Source organism: Sus scrofa, chromosome 3, assembly GCF_054392235.1.
Source record: "Sus scrofa isolate SSC_HxYL_T2T_F1_AM1 chromosome 3, Sscrofa_HxYL_maternal_Yorkshire_Landrace_v2.0, whole genome shotgun sequence".
NCBI lineage: Eukaryota > Metazoa > Chordata > Mammalia > Artiodactyla > Suidae > Sus > Sus scrofa.
This window is the reverse complement of record NC_139385.1, coordinates 128,255,591-128,269,822: the sequence shown is the minus strand read 5'-3', so window position 1 is coordinate 128,269,822 and position 14,232 is coordinate 128,255,591. Positions and strand designations below refer to the sequence as shown.

General features: G+C 36.1%; 1 protein-coding gene across 1 annotated transcript in view; it reads right to left on the bottom strand.

Annotated features, from left to right (window-relative positions):
• LOC102165540 (uncharacterized) overlaps positions 1 to 14,232 on the bottom strand; it is a 1,338,477-nt gene that overhangs the window by 471,151 nt on the left and 853,094 nt on the right. The window contains exon 11 of the mRNA XM_085019942.1: positions 13,718 to 13,916. The gene's annotated coding sequence lies outside the window, so the exon portion shown is untranslated. The remainder of the gene's footprint in view (positions 1 to 13,717; positions 13,917 to 14,232) is intronic.

Below are 14,232 nucleotides of genomic sequence, written 5' to 3'. Positions count from 1 at the left end.
CCTCATTCTTCTTGTTCCTCTAACACTTCTACAATGATTACCATTTTCCAAACACAGCTCACATCTTAAAGGAACAACCCTATGAGTAAGCATCGGTACTACTTGCATCTTAATATGCAAGGACTAAAGCCAAGGGAGCCATCAAGGGCACAGAATGATTAAGCAGTGAGGCTAGGATTTGTACCCGAGTAGTACGGCTCCTAAATTCAGGTGCTTTCACTTCACTCTATTACCTCTCCTTCAGATTATCTTTCTTACTAGTGCTTAGCGTAGCTCCTTGCAAAGAGTAAAATGAATGCTGACTGGATACAACAATTAAAGAATAAAGATTACCCTGCTAAAGGTGATGATGGTGAGAAGATCTTGATAACAATGGATTAGTCATGGAGTACTTGCCATATTGTGTTTCATGAATTATAAGCACAATACCATGTAGTCCTTTCAATAACCACACCGTTGGTTGGTTCTTGCCTGCTTCACTTAACTAGGGCTAAACCTGAACCCTGGCTTTTTTTAAAAAAAAAAACAAAAAAACAAAAAAAAAAACACAGCCACACCTGCAGCATATGGAAGTTCTCAGGCTAGGGGGCAAAGTGGAGCTGCACCTGCAGGCCTATTCCACAGCCATGAAAATGCCTGATCCAAGCTCCATCTGCAACTTACTCTGTAGCTTGCGGCAACACTAGATCCTTACCCCTCTGAGTGAGGCCAGGGATAGAACCTGCATCCTCAAAGAGATTATGTCAGGTTCTTTACCCATTGAGCCACAGTGGGAATTCCTGAACCCTGGTCTTTTTATCTATAATATCCATGTTCTACGACAGTGAAAAGTCACTAACTCTGGGATTACATTGCTAACTACTGGATAAGTGACTTGAGACTAAAGATTCACAGCTTCTTGTTTCACATGAATCTCTTTAAAAAATAAGGTTAAAATACACTTGTTCAAGGACAGTGCATTAACAACATGAAAACTATAAAATAACAAAATCAATCCCTCCTGTCTTTCCTCTCCCTTCCTCTCTCAATCTCCCTCCCTCTCTCTCTCTCACACACGCAACACATACATAATCCTACCCCACTGGATAGAAAGTTGAAAGTCACTGTGCATCAGCCATAAATCCCAGTGGATCTAATAGAAAGGGTCTGAACAAAATTGAGATTAATATAGTAGGCAAAATGGATAAAACACAATTTGTGATTTAAAATCCATAAAACAACTCTAAGGGCATTGCGATTTATTCTATATTAAATCCATTTCCCAATCCTAATATTCATGCCCACATGTTTTTAATATGCTATTTAACCACACATTTTACAGACATAAACATCACCATATGAGCTTTCAATTAGCATTGATTTTCATCCTGAAGAAGTGCCTTTTGGAATGAAATAGTAGGAATGACTGGGAACTGATGTATGTGGAGTTAAAGTGCTGTTAATTCAATTGCTTTATCTGATCCAAAGTCACTTAGATTATATTAAATTAGCCATCTGCTTGGCTTTCACCTTGGAATGTCTGCCAGATGCTGAATGTGTTTACAGAGTTCATTAGCAGACCCAACCTTAACAACAACTTTCTTGTGGTAACGCTAGTGACCAGAAGTCTTCCTGAGAAGACATCAAAGGAAAAATGTGCAAGCAACACTTGAATAAATGATTTCAGCAAGAATGATTCAATTTATTATCAAACTTAAAAAAATTCTTTTTATTGGAAGGGAGTTTGGACTAAAGATTCCTACCAAATACTGAGTAATTTGCACTTAATTCTGTTTTGACAAACAAGGATAATTGATTATATTCTAATATTAATAAAATATAAATTTACAAAAAGTTAGATTTTTATTAATTACCCTAGAACAATTCATGCAATATACACCAAATGGAATCTTCTACTTTACACTTTTAACCTAATATTATCCAGTAGATTCCTAAGAGTGGATGACTATTCTACCTTACAGAATAATATGGTGTATTATAGCCTACTGGTGGGAGTATACGTATAAAAACACTTTCATTATTATGACAAACTATTAGAGATGTGGACTGAAGCAGTTACAGTGAGTAACATTCGAATTCATTCTTGAACACTAGAATAACTATGCATTAAGGCATTCTAGACAGAGTGAAGGTTTATTAAAATGCCTTTTCAATTGAGAAGTTAAATACAGAATGTGGGAAACTGGAGACAGATGAGGTTGAAAAGAATCTCAGACCAGAATCTTTCTAAGAAATTTAAACTTGAAGTTGTATGTTATAAACAGGGAATCATAGAACGGTGAAGTCACATGGCATACGTGTAATTTTGAAACATAATGAAAGTGTGAATTTTTCTGGAGGAGTGACCGGAATCACAGGCACCTGAGCTAAGAGGCAACTGTAAAGTAAGGGCAAGAGAGAGTGGAAACCTTAGCCAAAGCAGAGAAGGTGGAGATACAGGGAAGTGGAAGGATTGAAGAGCTATCTGGGAAAAAAAAAAAAAATCAGCAAAATGTATTTCACAATTAGAATTGAGACTGTTAAAAGAGGAAAATGCTTCAGACAACTTTGAAATTTCTAACAGGTACAACAGACTGATTCAAGTTGAAAGTTGAGGGAAAGGTAACTGAAATTAGAGGAATTATAGGACCACGTCTTCATCTTTGGATGTTTTGAATCCATGTGACTAGAGGAATTCTGGGAGAAATACCTGTAGGTAATTAGCTTTATAAGTCTGAAACTAAGAGTTTCCGTCATGTCTCAGTGGAAACTAATCTGACTAGTATCCATGAGGACACAGGTTTGATTCCTGGCCTTGTTCAGTGGGTTAAGATCCAGCATTGCTGTGAGCTGTGGTACAGGTCGCAGATGCAGCTATGGCATTGCTGTGGCTGAGACGCAGGCCAGCAGCTACATACAGGTTTGATTCGACTCCTAGCCTGGCAACCTCCATTTGCCGTGGGTGCAGCCCTAAAAAAGATAAATAATAAATAAATAAATGAAGTCTGAAACTCGAGAGAATGGTCTCAGCTAGAGATACAAATTTGAGGTTCACTGATACTATTATAAACGTGGAGTCTAGCAACAACAACAACAACAACAAGACAAAAGACAAAAAAATAAAAAAATAAAAATAAAAATAAAAAAAGGGGAGTTCCCATCGTGGCGCAGTGGTTAACGAATCCGACTAGGAACCATGAGGTTGCAGGTTCGGTCCCTGCCCTTGCTCAGTGGGTCAACGATCCGGCGTTGCCGTGAGCTGTGGTGTAGGTTGCAGACGCTGCTCGGATCCCGCGTTGCTGTGGCTCTGGCGTAGGCCGGTGGCTACAGCTCCGATTCAACCCCTAGACTGGGAACCTCCATATGCCGCGGGAGCGGCCCAAGAAATAGCAACAACAACAACAACAAAAAGACAAAAGACAAAAAATAAATAAATAAATAAATAAAAATAAACGTGGAGTCATGGAAATTAAATGCCATTATACGGAAAGAATATGCATAATGGAAAGATAAGGGTCCTAAATACAGACCTCAAAGTAAATTTTTTTAAGGCAAAGGAGAAAGGAAAGACTGCAAAGACTGTTCAAAGAAGTAGAAGAGAAACAAGGTGGAAATATTAGTGCAGGAGTCATTGAAAGAAAGAGTAATGATAAAAGGGGAGAAAGGTCAAGAGAGTCTATGGGTGCAGAGAAATACTTTTTCCTATTCTTGATACTATAAAGCTTACTAAACTGAAGTAAAGGACCCAAAAAGCAATACCCACTCCAAAGATGAATGAATGAATGAATGAACAGACACAGAAATTGATGGAGTGTACAGTCTATCCAAACTGGAGTATTTGGAACAATTTAACAATTCCATAAATAAATTTTAACAATTCTATAACACTGAGCTTCATGCCTTAGTTCTTAATGTATCCTTATAGAAAGAGAAAATCAGAGCTGGGAGACAGAAGATAAGATTCAGTTAGATTAAGAATCTTAACACTTCTGCTTTACAGTTTTAAAATTTTTCCAGTGCATAACATCGTCAAAAACTTCAACAGTATTATGAAATATGTAGACAATTATTACATCATCTTTCTTATCCTCACTTTATAGTATAGAAAACTAATACTTAGAAAAATAAAAGTGAAAGAAGCAGCTTGTTTCACATAACCTGTAAAGGGCAGATTCAGGACCCAAATCTAATTCTCTTGGCTTCAAATTCCAAACTGCAGTGAAAACCTGAAATCAATGTGAAGTGCTGTGTGACAAACAATACAATTTTGACGAGGTCATTTGCACCCTCTCTCTCTTTATCAAAGTAAATGAGGGAATTGAAGGAGATGATCTTGCTTCTAGCTCTATGAGTCTGCATTTCTATTAAATGTTCTAAAAGTTGTACAATTGTAAATGTCCCCCGGTATTAATGAATAGCTACCCAAACCTACAAAAATACTACTTTAAATTCAATTAATTTTCTAAAGAACTAAAGTTTATGTCTTGGAGCAAAGTATTTCATTTTGATTAATTATCATTCAATATTTATAAAAGTTCATGATTCTGCTAAGTTGGAGCACTAGCTCCCATCACAGGCTATAATAGATGATGATGGGTAATTATTATTTCAATTACCTGGATCTTTTTTATAAAAAGAGATGTTCACTGGTACTACAAATTGGACAATGCTCTCATTTTGATGCGGTGGTTCCAGCATAACTTTTAGGCAATGACTGATAATTTAAAAGTATCACTACACTGAGAATGTAAAACATCAAGTGGGATATATCCCAGGCAAGGGAGAGTCGGAATTGAACAGACACCAACTTTCCTGAAAAATTATCAATTCTACACATTCACTTGGTTTATTTTTATGAATAGACTTTATTCTTTTTTGTTGATCTTAAATTTTTTTTATTTCCCCAATACATTGGGTTTTTTTTCTGTCGTACAGCATGGTGACCCAGTTACACATACATGTACACATTCTATTTTCTCACATTATCATGCTCCATCATAAAAGACTAGACAGAGTTCCCAGTGCTACACAGCAGGATCTTACTGCTAATCCATTCCAAAGGCAATAGCCTGCATATATTAACCCCAAGCTCCCAGTCCATCCCGCTCCCTCCCCCTCCCCCTCGGCAACCTCAGTCCATTCTCTAAGTCCACGATTTTCTTTTCTGTGGAAAGGTTCATCTGTGCCATCTATTAGATTCCAGATATAAGTGATATCATACGGTATTTGTCTTTCTCTTTCTGACTTACTTCACTCAGGATGAGAGTCTCTACTTCCATCCATGTTGCTGCAAATGGCATTATTTTGTTCTTTTTTATGGCTGAATGGCATGAATAGACTTTAAATTTTAGGTGTTATATTTTTTAAAAAAGTAAGATAGTGCAGATAGTTCCTGTGTGTTCAACATCCATAGCTAAATCATGCATAAATATGCAACATTATAATTAATGAACCAATATTGACACACTATATTTAACTAAAGTCCATGATTTATTCACATTTCCCTAGCATTTAACTATTGTCCCTTTTCTGTTTCCAGATTCCATCCAAGATACCACGTTACATTTTATTTTCATGGCTTTTAGTTTCCTGAGAATGGTGACAGTTTCTGAGAGTTTCCCTGTTTTGATAAACCTGACAGTTTGAGGAGTGCTGTCATATATACTGTAGAATGCCCCTCCATTGGTATTTTTCTGATATTTTTCTAACAGTTAGATTGGGGTTATGGGTTTTAGGGAGGAGCATAATAGAAGTAAAGTGCCATTGTCATCATACCAACAGTACATATCATCAATATGATTTATGACTGTTGATGTTGACCTTGATCATCTATTGCTAAAAGTAGTTTGTCAGGTTTCTCCACTGAAAACTATACTCTTTCCCCCATTTTCTACACTGTACTTGTTGAATGGAAGTCACTATGCAAAGCCACAAGTTAAAGGATAGGGAGTTTGCTCCCCCTCTTTGAGGGTGAACTACCTACATACCTTAAAATTTTTCATATGGGAACTGTGTCTCTTCTCCCTTTTTTATTCAATCATGTATTTATATCAATATGGACTCACGAGTATATTGGGTAACAATTTAGTGCTATGTCATTTATCTTATTGTTCAAATTGTTCCAGCTTTGGCCACTAAGAGCTTTTTTTTTAATATATACTTTAAAAAAAATCATTGATGTATAATGTTTCTACAATTTCTGTTGTACAGCAAAGTGATCCAATCACACACAGTTCCCTATGCTGTACAGTAGGGCCCCATTTCACATCCATTCCAAATGAAACAGTTTGTATCCCAAAACCCCAAACTCCCTGTCCATCCCACTCACTCCCCTCCCTCCTGGGAACCATAAGTCTACGCTCCTTGGCCTTGATCTCTTTCTGTTTTGTAGACAGGATCATCTGTGCCACATTTTCAATTCCACAAATAAGTGATTTATGGTATTCATCTTTCTCTGACTTACTTCACTTAGTATGAGAATCTCTAGTTTCATCCATATTGCTACAAATGGCATTAGCTTGTCCTTTTTATGGCTGAGTACTATTCCACTGAATATGTGTATCACATCTTCTTAATCCATTCATCTGTTGACAGATGTTTACATGTTTTGGCTATTGTGAATTTGCTGCAATGAACATAGGGGTGCATGTTTCTTTCCTTTGCTGGGCAAAAGCTTTTGAGTTTAATTAAGTCCCACTGGTTTATTTTTGTCTTTACTGTCATTATTCTGGGAGAGGTGGGTCAAATAAGATGTTGCTCTACCTTCTGTCAAAGAGCGTTCTGCCTGCGTTTTCTTCTAGGAGTTTCATAGTATCTGCCTTTATATTTAGGTCTTTAATCCACTTCAAGTTTATTTTTGTGTACAGGTGTTAGAGAGTGTTCTAATTTCATTCTTTTACATGTAGCTTTCCAGTTTTCCTGGCACCATTTATTGAAGCGACTATCTTTCTTCCACTATATTTCATGGCTTCTTTGTCATAGATGAGTTGACCATAGGTGATAGGGTTTATTTCTGGGATTTCTATCCTGTTCCATTCATCAATATTCCTGCTTTTGTGACAATACTAATACTGTCCTGATAACTGTATTTTTAAAATATTGTCTGAATCAGGGAGAGTTATGCCTCCTACCTGTCCTCCCCACCCGAGGATTGCTTTAGCAATGAAGCATAAAGTAAGAGAGTATAACAAATGCTGAATTTCTTCCAGAAGAAGACAGTGATGAAGAAGAAACATGTGAAGGAAATTTTCTTCATTGATTGACCCCATTAACAATGTGAAAGGAAAACTAACCAGTGGGTGATAGTATTAAATTGCATATGATAGAGCATTTCTATCCAGCATATGTGAAAAAGTCTCATTCAAGTCAAATAAATGACTAGCAATCCAAATTTTGTTTCATAAAAAGGTCAAAGATGCAAAAAGTTATTTCACAAAAGAAGAAATTAAATAGCCAATATTCATATGAAAAAGTGTTCAACCTCATTAGATATCAGAGAAATACAAATAAGAACTATAATAAAATACAATTAAATTAATAAATTTAAAATTTATTAAAAATTAAAAATAAAAACATAGCAAACTAAAAATAAATAAAAATAAACAAAAATAAATAAATAAATAAAAACATAGCAAACTAAAAGGTAGTTAAGAATTAGGAACAACTTGAACTCTCATATGTTACCGCAGCAGATTAAATTATTTAACCACTTAGAAAAACTAACAATATTTACAAAAGCTGAACATATGCATAGCCTGTGTAACACCATACTTTCATTTTTAGTATACACCCAACAGAAATGTATACATATCTGCACCACAAATTGTGTACAGGTATGTTTATAGCAGCATTTTCTCTAAAAGATGGAAACTGGAAACAAGTCAAATATCCATCAATATAGATGATTATAATATTAGAATGGAATACCATATAAACTTTATATATTAATTAGTATCCATCTCACCATCAGAAATATGCCACTTCACAGAAGAAGCCACACCAGAAAAATTGTACAGCATGAATACAAGCATTAAGTTCAAAAAAAGTCAAAAATAATAAATGTCACTGGAAATAGAGACAGTCATTACTTTTGGATGGAAAGTGCAATGAAGGTAAAACTGCTAGAAGAATTTGAGTGCTAAAATGTTATATACAAAGGCAAGAAAAAATACAACATATTTAGAAACAAACGACAAACTCTTTTGAAAATATTAAAGAAGGTCTGAATAAGTTACACATATAACTTTTTCATAGGACAAGACGACTGAATATTTTGAGAATGTAAGTTTATCCTCTATTTACTTTTAATTGCAATGAAATTCCAAGCCAAATCCTTACAGAACTGTTCATGTAAAGGACAAAGTGATTCTAAAGTATATACAAACACACGAAAGATAAAAATAAACAAATAAACAAAAACAGAGCAATGCATTACTAAAAGAGAACAAGAGGAGCTGACTTTCCTTAACAGAGAGCAAGACTTATAAATCATAGTTATTAAGATTCATGCACATATGCAAACATGATTTAAAACTGAGCTGACCCTCCAGATCAGTGGAGAAAGGACAGACTACCTAATTGTGGTAAGTGGTTATCCATGCAAAATAATTCATTTTCATTCCTCCCTTACACCCTACAGAAATAACTTTAAGTAGATTAAAAACTTAAATGTAAAAAGTAACATTATAAAACCTTTAGGAAACGACAGAAACAAATGTTGTCATGACTTCATAATAGCAAAGAATCCTTTGAGCAACATATAATAAGTGTGGATATTAAAAGAAAATATCACAGAACTTATGAAGTTCTGTTATCATACAGTGAGTAAATGGCAAGCTTTACATTGGGAAAGATATTTGCGCCTCACATGATAAATTATTAAACTCTCATATTAAATAGACTCCCTCAAAGCAGTGCCAAAAAAGGGCAGAAATATGGATAAAAAGCATGACAAGGATAGCTGAAGAGGAGAGAAAATAGGCATGATCCATAGGCATGTGAAAAGAGTCTAAACCTCACTGACAATGAGAAATATTTAAATTAAAAACACAGCATATGTTACAAAAATAAATTAGTAGCATTCAGAAGTCAGTCAGAGAAAGACAAACATGATATAACTTAACATGTGGATTTTAATAATTATTATTCTAAAGAATTTATTTATAAAACAGAAACAAACCCACGGATTTCAAAAACAATTTTTTTATTTTTTTTTGGATTTTAGGGCCGTACCTGCAGCATATACATATGGGAAGTTCCCAGGCTAGGGGTCAACTTAGGGCTACAGCTACACCACAGCCAAAGTAATGCAGGATCAAAGCTGCATCGGTGACCTAAACCACATCTCAGGGCAATGCTAGATCCCCAACCCACTGAGCAAGGCCAGGTATCAAACCCGCATCCTTCTGGATACTAGCCAGATTTGTTTCTGCAGGGCCACAATGGGAACTCCCTCAAAACCAATCTTAAGGTTTATCAGAGGTGAAACCATTGTGGGGAGGGAAGAATTGGGAGGGTGGTAATAACACGTGCACACTACTGTATAAAATAGATGATTAACGAGAACCTACTGTGTAGCACAGTAAAATATAATCAATAGTCTCTAATAACCTATACGAGAAAAAAGAATATACATATTTATGACTGATTTATTTTGCTGTACGTCTGAAACTAACACAACAATGTAAGTCAACTATACACCAATAAAATTAAAAACAAAACAAAAAGAAGTCAATGGCACCAGGTGTTGGATAAATTCCGAAGGAAAACAAACATATTCACTTACTGCTATAAAATCATATATTGGCCCAACTGTTAGGAAAGTGACTTAACATTACTGAGTGGCATTGATAGTTTGCATACACAACCATTCCACTTCTAGATAAACACTCCAGAGACACTCTTGGCCATGACTTGCAAGAATATTCTCATCAGTATTTTTAATAAAGGCAAGAAAGGGAAAAATCCACATGTCTATCAATTATAACATGCACAAATCTATCCTAGTATATTCTTCTATCAGTAAAATGCAAACTACACTATAACTACAAGATGCCATGTAACTACATGCATGAATAACTGAAGCATCATTTTGCAGAGTCAAATCAAAGAAGCAGCCCTACCACATGTCACTGAAGTACACAGGAGTAGATGATAGACTACCTTTAATAAAAGCCTGAGGCTGATATACACAGAACCCAGAAGAGTGTTTACCCCAGGGGGACAGAGAATGGCATGCAATCAGAGGGCCACCCTATCTCTAAGTTTGGTGATACTTTTTATCAAATGGAGATTGAACTACCTGGGTAATTATCTTATGATTCTTGAAACTTTAAGTATGTATTTTATAAACTTTCTATACATGTACTGTATTTCACCATAAAAGTCTAAATTATTGAGAAAAGAGATTTTTTTTTTTTTTTTTGTCTTTTCTAGGGCCGCTCCCGCAGCATATGGAGGTTCCCAGGCTAGGGGCCCAATAGGAGCTTTTTCTGCTGGCGTACACCAGAGCCACAGCAACATGGGATCTGAGCTGTATCTGTGACCTACACCACAGCTTACGGCAACACTGGATCCTTAACCCACTGAGCAAGGCCAGGGATCGAACCTGCAACCTCATGGCTCCTAGTCGGATTCTTTAACCACTGTGCCACGATGAGAACTCCGAGAAAGTTTTTTTTTTTAGCTGTGTTAAAGATTTGAATAAGAGAACTCTTAAGTCACCCAGATGTATCTCCCAGATGTGAAGCTAAAACATAAAAAAGTAATATTTTGAGATGTCTATACAGGTCTAAATGTCAGTAACTGTTCTTTGTAATCTGACTACCTTTGAGTTAAAAAAAAATGCACAGCTTAGAATATTAAGTGTATTCTAGAAAAAAAAGAATTTGTTTTTTGTGTTGTTGTTGTATTTTTCCTTTTTGAGTCTCCACAGGTTTCCCCAAACAGGATTCTGAAAAACTTAGATACTTAGATAAAACCAGAAACCATCCATCCAAAAAAAAAAAAAGTTCCTTTCATGGCTCATTGGTTAAGGAATCTGACTAGGAACCAAGAGGTTGAGGGATCAATCCTCAGCCTTGCTCCGTGGGTTAAGGATCCAGTGTTTCCAGTGCTGCCGTGAGCTGTGGTGTAGGTTGCAGACACGGCTTGGTTCTGGCATTGCTGTGGCTGTGGTACAGGCACAGTTGTAGCTCCAATTCGATCCCAAGTCTGGGAACTTCCATGTGCTGCAGGGCGGCAGCTGTTGCCTCTCTCTCTCTTCTTCACTATTTCTACTTTTTTGCCCAGTTCATGGCCAGTATCTTTTTGGTCCCCTGCTAAATGTCTCCAGGCCACACATCTTGTTGACATCACACAGTCCTGACCACATTGCAGCCCCTTGCCTCTTTCAATTTGAGGACCATCGTACTATGCTTGAGGTGCACATCTGGAGACCCCATCTCCTGTAGAACTTGTGGTGGGGCAGCTGCTGTGTAACAGGTGCCATCTTGAGCACTTTGCTGGTCTCAGATATCAAATTGCAACCTTTTTCTGCTAGGTACCTTTTCTGCTATGTCCACCTCTTCTCATTCGGGGATCCCTCAGAGGACAGTCACAGAGCAGAATGAAACTCTCTTTTTCTTTTCAATCATCATTTTGTCTTTTCTCCTTTCAAAGATACAAATGTAGGGAGTGGTAGCCAAGAAGAGACCAGACACATCTTCCCACTTTATCTGTATTCCTTGCATCTTTGAGGCCTCACATTACATCTGGACTATTCACACAGATTCCCTCCTCCTGCCCAGGTGTGTTCTCTCAGGGTCACCTTTGCTTCTCCTTGTGCACTGACTTCCCTTGCCATCACTTCCTTCTTACATTTATGAAACATCTCTGTATGGATCAATACCAAAACAATTAAGACATAGAAAAAAGGGAAAGACTCCAGTAGACTAAATGACCTCCAAATATTAACAGGTAATTTTCCCCAAAATGTTAAATCTCACTAGTAATGTAGTCAGTTCAAACGACAGCAAATGAAGTAATGTTGTACGTGCACTGACATACGAAGATAAAGATAATATAATTATCTAATTCAAAAGCAATTAAAGATAATTGGTAAACTAATTGTACTAGTATTTTAAATTAGTACTTTGGGCAAGCAAAATGGCATAATCTAAAGAAATCACAGAGCTATCTGTAAAAGGAAACTATGCAACATATGTAATTTCTATGCACAGCATACATCAGGGGAGAAGCATATACTCTAACCTATTAAAGCAAAAAGAAAATTCAGTTCACCACCACTATCAACAACAAAAAAAACAAAGTTAAAAAAGCAAATAACATGTGCAATATTGAGTTATTTTAATAAAAGATGTCATGTCAACAGATAAACCTTGTTCCGATGTTTAAGAGTGAAAATATGTATATAACAAAAATGATAATTATAATGTAACGACAAATCTATACAAATCTATTCTGCATGTCAACATTTTGTTACAGACCATAGTTGGATAGTAAATTTTAAGTTAGTGCTTGAATAATATGAAATTGCCAAATTTCAATTGCTTTCAGCTTAATAAAAAGGAAATGGCATGTGGTTAAGTCTAACATATAAAAAATGTTACCTTGAACAAAAGGAGCATACTGTTTTGTCTCAAGAAGCGCCAGTCAACAGTATTTATAAAGGCAGGAATATTCAATTCCACAGATTTCTTAAACCTCTTCACTTTAATTATATGCCCTTTGATGCTTAGGATAAGACATTTAAAAAGTCCTTTGAACCCATACATTTGTTTATTTGCTACACAATCTTAAACATTTTCTAATCTTCCCTTCACTTCTAGAAATGCAAGCACATGACAATAATGAACGCAGGGCACCTAATGGCACGCAAGCCTTTATTTCTAATAAAATTCCAACATGTCCTCCCGCCCCCCACAAAGTGCTTCAAGCCTAACCAGCTGTCTTTCAGCCTCTCCTGCCTATGCAAATCCATTTGGCTGAAACAACCTGAGAAAACCAGAATTATTTGCAGAATCACTGCAAAGGAGTTCAAGCATGGAAGAATCATTATTCATAATTTGCTGCCTATGGTAAAAATCAGTACCAGTCTGTTCATTTTCACTTACTTATTCACTTAATAAATCATCGAGTAGACATGATTTTCAACCTCCCCCAAGAAAGACGAAATTCTTTCAGAAAATAATCACTCAATGATTTAAGCTAAAAATATAAAGTAGTGCTCACAGTACATAGAAAACTCTGTCAGCTATATAAATCTTATGTGTGTCCTCTTTCTTTTCTATGATATGACAATGCTAACAGACCAAAGAATGTTTATAAGCAAGATTTTTCAAATTGCTCAATGTCAAAAGTTTCTCATGGACATTTTCAAAAGTGAAAAAAGTTGGATATAAAACACCACCCAGGGTGAGTCAATTTGGAAAAATAGACACTTAAAAAAGTACTCTGAATAAGAAGAGATTTCTGGCAGAGACTTTTTAAAAAGTAGGCTGAGAATACAAATGAGCAGAAAATCAGAAATTTAAAGGAAGAAAAAATAAGGAGGAGGAAAAAAAGGTCAATATTTTGTAATAAGTAATGATAGAGGACACAGACATGAATGATGAAAGAGGAAATATGTGTGTGGATGATTACTGTTAAATCTGTATTAGGCACCATGTACTAAGCTATATCATGTTCACAAACAACTTGTAATCTCAGTGGTTTAAGAGGATAAAGGTTTATTTCTCACCTTGCTGGCTGGGATCCAGGCTGATGTAGCAGTCTGCCTGTGCCTAGGACATGCATCCTCATGGCACCAGGAAAGAAGCCATGGTGGGATCACAGCAGGGCTGTTTAAACTTCTCAGACGTGGCCAATTTCACTTCTGCTAGCATTCCACTGGGCAGTTACAGAGCCAAGCTGGACATCACTGTGATGTCTGGGAGGCTCTGCAATGACAAATGTGAGAGAATGGTAGAAAACTGTTGGTAATAATACAATATACCACAACTTCCTACAGCACCTCTGAAGCATATCAGGTGGAAAGTGCTAGCTAAACTTAATTTCAATCAAAGGTAAGTTCTCTAAATGGAAACTTAGTATAGGGATTAACCAGAGCGGAATTTTTTTACAACTATTGTAAATGGACCAGATTTTTTTTTTTTATTGTGTAGTAGGCACCCCTAATTTACTTATATTCATCCTTGAGAGAGGCATTATAGTGTGGATTAAAATTGATGGCTACCTGTCTAATTTTATTTTTCT